We start from the raw sequence: 6264 nt of genomic DNA, 5'->3' as shown, positions 1-6264 counted from the left end.
TGAGGGGGAAGTTGGGAAGGGACGGGATGATGTAAGAAGCTGGGATGTGATAGGTGCAAGAGGTAAAGGACTGAAGAAGGAGGAATCTGATAGGAGAGGACAGTGGAAGGGATTAAAGGGAAGGAGGCGATGGGCAGGGGAGGAAAAGAGGAGGGATGAGAAGGTAACCTGAACAGAGAATGGAAAAAGAAAAGAAGGGTGGGGGGGGGAGGGGGAAAGACAGAAGGAAATGATTACAGATATTTGAAAAGTCAATGTTCAGGCAGAATATGAGGTGTTACTCCTCCAACCTGAGTTTGGTCCCATTGGGGCAGCAGGTGAGACCACGCCGGTGTGGAAATCAGAAGCCCAATTGAAATGGGTGCCCTTGCCCTTTCACCTTTCACCTGTCAGCATGTGCTCCTCCCACTCCCAGCAAACCCCCCCCCCCCCACACCTTCTTATTCTGGCTTCTGACCCCTTCCTTGATGAAGGGCCTCAGCCCAAAACATCGTCTGTTCAATCCTCTCCATAGATGCTGCCTGACCTGCTGAGTTCCTCCAGCACTTTGTGTCTGTTCCCATGACAGAGTTAGGAACAGAGCGTTTGCTTTGGGAGTCTGTTCTGTGTATGAGCACTGAGGCCTGCCCAGTGTAGCTAACCAAGTGAAACTTGGGCCTACGAGTTGTCAATGTTTGGGAAGCTTTTTTTTAATTCAAATTAAACTTTATTTGTAATTTTAAAAATACAAGAATAAACTGCCACACCCTTTCATTCTTACATTTGTAGGCAATGTGTTTAATGTTGAATTAACACACGCAAAATGCTGGAGGTGAGGTGAACCTTCACCTATGAGTCTGTTGGGGTCAACATTTGCACCTGGTGCGGCCTCCTGTATATCGGTGAGACCTGTAGATTGGGAGACCGCTTCGCTGGGCACCCACCAGAACAAGCGGGATCTCCCAGTGGCCACCCATTTTAATTCCACTTCCCATTCCCATTCCCATTCCGACATGTCCATCCATGGCCTCCTCTACTGCGCAATGAGGCCACAGACAGGTTGGAGGAGCAACACATTTTTCCATCCGGGTAGCCTCCAACCTGATGTCATGAACTTCCGGTTGTGCCCCCCCTTCTCCATTCCCCATCCCCTTTTCCCTCTCTCACCTTATCTCCGTACCTGCCCATCACCTCCCTCTGGTGCTCCTCCCCTTTTTCTTTCTTCCATGGCCTTCTGTCCTCTCCTATCAGATTTCCCCCTCTCTCTCTTTCACAAATCAACCTCCCAGCTCTTTACTTCACCCATCACCTACCACCTCGTACATCTTCCTCCCCTCTCCCCACCTTCGTACTCTGACTCCTCACCTTTTTCACTCCAGTCCCGCTGAAGCATCGACTGTTCTCCATTTCCCCGGATGCTGCCTGGCCGGCTGAGCTCCTCCAGCACTTCGTGTGCGTTGCTCGAATTTCCAGCATCGGCGGAATATCCCCCGTTAATGTTCACTTACACTGTTGTTAACCAGTCACACTGCCGCCACTCAAGTGCCCCACTCCCCCCCCCCCCGAGGTGGTACTCTCCTACGATAATGGAGGGGCCTCCTCACCAACCTGGCCCCTCCTAGTCCGGTAGTGGAAGAACCCCGTACCAGGGTCCTTCCCCACCGAGCCCTTGCGGAGGCTGCCCCGAGCTTCAGTGCATCCCTCAGCACGTCCTCCGACAGCCTGGAATGTGCCAGTATGTAGCGTTCTTCCACCGCGGCAGGACTCCCAGAATTTTCAGGCGGACTCAAGCCATCTTTCACCGAGCTGATGATGTGCCATGACATAGGACCTCGCACCATTCCCCACACCTACTTTGCAAACCCGCCATCCGCAAAGAAGTGGGCAGCCGTGTCGTACTTACTACAGCCATTGCACGGGCAGCACAAGCTGGGGCTGTTGGTCTGGACAAGCAGGAAGGATCGCACCGGGAGGGCCCGGTCAGACAGTCCACTCAGGGAATCACCCTCCGGCATCTGTCAAGTCCGTCTGTCGCGCTGTCTGCAGGATTTGTGGTCAAAAGGGCTGGGCTGGAAGTACGTGATCACGAAGGACAGGAATGTAGTAATGTCCAGCTGACTGGGATGCTGTGCAACAACGAGACCAGACCCATCCTTCGCAACACCAGGGATGGGTTGAACTTTGACACATGGTGGGTCCACACACAACCTGATGTAGCAAGGGTGATCATCAGGGTGAGGGCCACACTAGGTTCATTTCTGCCGCTGTTGTCCAAGGAAGCATGCACCATGACTCACTTCATCTTGGATCCCCAGACGAGCAGGAGCCCCGAGAGCACCTCACACCTAATGGCCAGCTTCTTCCCCAATCACTGAGAAGGAGAGCCCTCCCCACAGTCCCAAATTCCATTTTGCCTTTCCGGTCCATTTCAGCTCATTCTTGTTGCCCACCTCAGCCCTTCCTCGAAGTCCAGTGCGGATGCCCCCCGCACGGCTGGCCGGCTCATTGCACGCTTCCCATCCATGCTGAATTGGGCGTCGAGCGTCAAGCTAGCCACTCGGGCTCACGAAAAGAAACGGCACCTTGCCATTTAATAAATGCTAAAGGAACGCCAAGGTGCCACCCAACGGACCACAGGCGCAGAGAGGGACCAAAACAACCTCAACTCCTCAGCACCTTTAGGTGATCAGATCTGGCGGTGAGGGTGGGGGGTGTCACTCGATCGGTCGGGCTAGTTCTCAAAGAGCGCGGCCTCTCTCTTTGTGGAGTTAACCCTGACCACTGATGACAACTCCAGGACACCGATAAAGATCACTTTTCCTTTCAGTGAGTTTGGGGGATTTGGTGGGCATGGTAATTGACTGAGGAAAGGGATATAAAGATCTGGTGAAATCCCATCCACTGCCACCAAACTCATAGCACCCTTACCCCGCAATGCTCGCTTCTACCTCCTACCCAAGATCCACAAACCTGACTTGTCTCTGCCTTCTCCTGCCCCACAGAACTGGGGTCTCCATTCCTCGACTCCATTCTATCCCCCTTCCCACCTACATCCACGACAGTTCTCAAGCTCTCAGTCTCCTCAGTAACTTTCAATTCCCTGGCCCTGACCGCTTCATCTTCACTATGGATGTCCAATTCCTGTACACTTCTATCCCCCTTAAAGCTCCCCGCTTCTTTCTCAACCAAAGGAACCAACCAGTTCCCCCTCCACTACCACCCTCCTCCGTCTGGCAGAACTGGTCCTCACCCTCAACAATTTCTTCTTGGGCTCCGCCCACTTTCTCCAGACGCAAGGATGCTGCCCTCACCCGCAACTCCTCCATTTCCTAGACCATCTTCTCACCGTCTTGAAAGGGACAGATTTCTTCATCCTAACCTATGGCCCCAGCTACGCCTGCCTTTTTGTTGGCTATGTAGAACGGTCTATGTTCCAAGCCTTCCCCAGTAACGCTGTCCAACTTTTCCTGCGCTACATTGTTGACTGCATTGTTGCTGTTTCATTTTCCTCCAACTTCCACCCTGCCCTTAAATTCACTTGATTCGTTTCTGACATCTCCTTCCCCTTTCTCGATCTCTCTGTCTCCATCTCCGGAGACAAACTGTCTACTGACGTCTCTATCAATTCCCACAGTTGTCTTGACGATACCTCTTTCCACTCCGACTCCTGTAAAAATGCTATTCCGTTTTCTCAGCTCCTTCGTCTTCACCACATTAGTTCCCAGGATGAGGCTTTCTCGTCCAGGGCATCAGAGAAAAGAAAGAATGGAGCTACCCTTCCTCCACCATTGATGCTGCCCTCACACGCATCTCCTCCTTTTCCTGGACATCTGCTCTCACCGCCTGAGCAGGGATAGAGTTCCTTTTGTCCTCACCTACCACCCCATGAGCCTCTGCATCCAACACATGATCCTTTGCATCTTCTGCTGTGGCCTCAGGGATCCTACACCCAGACACATCTTTACCCCTGCGTCCTGCAGGGATCGCCCCTCCGTGAATTCCTTGCCCATTTGTCCCCCTCACTAATCTCCCTCTTGGCACGCATGCCTGCGAGCAGCCAAAGTGCTACCCCTGCCTGTTCAGCTCCTCCCTCACCTCCACTGGGGGCCCCGATCAGTCTATCCGCCATGAGGCAACACTTCACCCGCAAATCTGCTTGAGCTGTCTATTGTATCCAGTGTTCTCAATGCGGTCTCTTCTACAGTGGTGAGACCCGTCGTAAATCGGGGGGCGGGGGGATCGCTTTGTTGAGCTCCTCTGCGCCATCGGCAAGAGAAGAATTTTCCGATGTTCAACCATTTGAATTCCGATTCCCGTTCCCGCTCTGACATGCCAGTCCATGACCTCCTTTTGCAGTTTTGGTCCCCTAATCCGAGGAAAGACATTCTTGCCATAGAGGGGTTACAAGGAAGGTTCACCAGATTGATTCCTGGGATGGCAGGACTGTCATATGATGAAAGACTGGATCGACTAGGCTTGTAATCGCTGCAATTTAGAAGATTGAAGGGGGGATCTTATTGAAACATATAAAGTTCTAAAGGGATTGGACAGGCTAAATGCAGGAAGATTGTTCCCGATGTTGGGGAAGTCCAAAACGAGGGGTCACAGTTTAAGGATAAAGGGAAAGCCTTTTAGGACCGAGATTAGGAAAAACTTCTTCACACAGAGAGTGGTGAATCTGTGGAATTCTCTGCCACAGGAAACAGTTGAGGCCAGTTCATTAGCTATATTTAAGAGGGAGTTAGATATGGCCCTTGTGGCTAAAGGGATCAGAGGGTATGGAGAGAAGGCAGGTGCAGGGTTCTGAGTTGGATGATCAGCCATGATCGTACTGAATGGTGGTGCAGGCTCGAAGGGCCGAATGGCCTACTCCTGCATCTATTTTCTATGTTTTGCGCCACGGTGAAGCTACCCTTAGGGCGGAGGATCAAGATCATATATTCCATCTGGGTAGCCTCCAACCTGATGGCATGAATACCGATTTCTATTTCCAGTCAAACATTCCCTTCTTCTCTTCCCCACTTTGTACTCTTACCTTTTCAAACCTGCCCATCATCACCCCCTGGGTTCCCTCCTCTCTCCCTTTCTCCCGCGGTCCACTCTCCTCCCCTATTAGATTCCTTCCTCCCCGGCCCTTCCCACCCACCTGGCTTCACATATCACCTTCCAACTAGCCTCTTTCTCCCCCGCCCCTTCCCCACCTCTTTATTCTGGCATCTTTCAGCTTCCTTCTAAATCCTGAAGTAGGGTCTCGAAGGGCCGGAAACTGTCTATTCATTTCCATACACGAGGAAATCTGCAGATGTTGGAATTTCAAGCAACACACATAAAAATAGTTGCTGGTGAACGCAGCAGGCCAGGCAGGGTCACAAAGGGTCTCGGCCCGAAACGTCGACTGTACCTCTTCCTATAGATGCTGCCTGGCCTGCTGCGTTCACCAGCAACTTTTATGTGTGTTGTTATTCATTTCCAGAGAAGCTGTCTGGTCTCCAGCATTTTTTTTTTGTGTGTTACTGAATATCAAAAACTGAATCTGACCTTAAAACTTAGGTACGTATCCTCCTTGCAATAAAACGAGAGCCATCTACAGCAAGCAGTAGCAACTACCAAAGTTCAGTACGATACACAACCGCTTAATGCGAAACTTAAGGCTAAAACTGTAGCAGGATATGTAGAAATAAAAATAGAAAAATAAGAGGGCTTATGGGTAAGCCGAGTTAATTTCTAAAGTACATGTTCGGCACAGCATCGTGCGCCGAAGATTGTATTGAGCTGGAATTTTCCTCAATTTCTGAGAACAGTAACAAAAGATAAACATAAACCGAGACCGCTGGACAGCGCTCGGAAATAACTAATTAAATTTCCAATGCGAGTCCCTCTGGAGCAGTTTGAAGTCAGAAGGGTAATGTGCCAACGCGTAACAAGTATTTTGGGCGGCACAGCTCACGCATGCGCATGAAGATCCCATTCATCATTTTTCTGAACCAGAAGGATCAGCGACAACGCCTGCGGAGATGGAACGTGCTCGGACACGAACCCGTTTACGATTAGGGGGACACGAACAGTTTCAACCGTGAGGACGTGTATTTTCGTAAATTATTAATTTCCATAGGCAATGCGGGCGCTGTTCTGGCTGCTTCTATTCTTTGTAGCTCGAGTGAAGGAAAGTCAGTTGTTAAGTATGCAAATATAAGCTTGCGCTATATCGAGTGGTCCAATGACAAGCGTCTTACGGAGGAGTACGAACACTACGCAACAGATGCCAGGCAATTCAAAACATAGCAG

General features: G+C 50.9%; 1 non-coding gene across 1 annotated transcript; it reads right to left on the bottom strand.

Moving 5' to 3' along the window:
• Positions 1–5871: 5871 nt before the first annotated feature.
• On the bottom strand, positions 5872–5973 carry LOC140202391 (small nucleolar RNA U13). The gene has a single exon (XR_011887106.1). It is a non-coding gene; the product is annotated as a small nucleolar RNA U13 (small nucleolar RNA).
• Between the last annotated feature and the right edge of the window lie 291 nt (positions 5974–6264).

The sequence above is a fragment of the Mobula birostris genome, chromosome 8 (assembly GCF_030028105.1).
Source record: "Mobula birostris isolate sMobBir1 chromosome 8, sMobBir1.hap1, whole genome shotgun sequence".
NCBI classification, from domain to species: Eukaryota; Metazoa; Chordata; class Chondrichthyes; order Myliobatiformes; family Myliobatidae; genus Mobula; species Mobula birostris.
The sequence above is the reverse complement of the archived record's forward strand: the minus strand, read 5'-3'. Positions and strand labels throughout refer to the sequence as shown.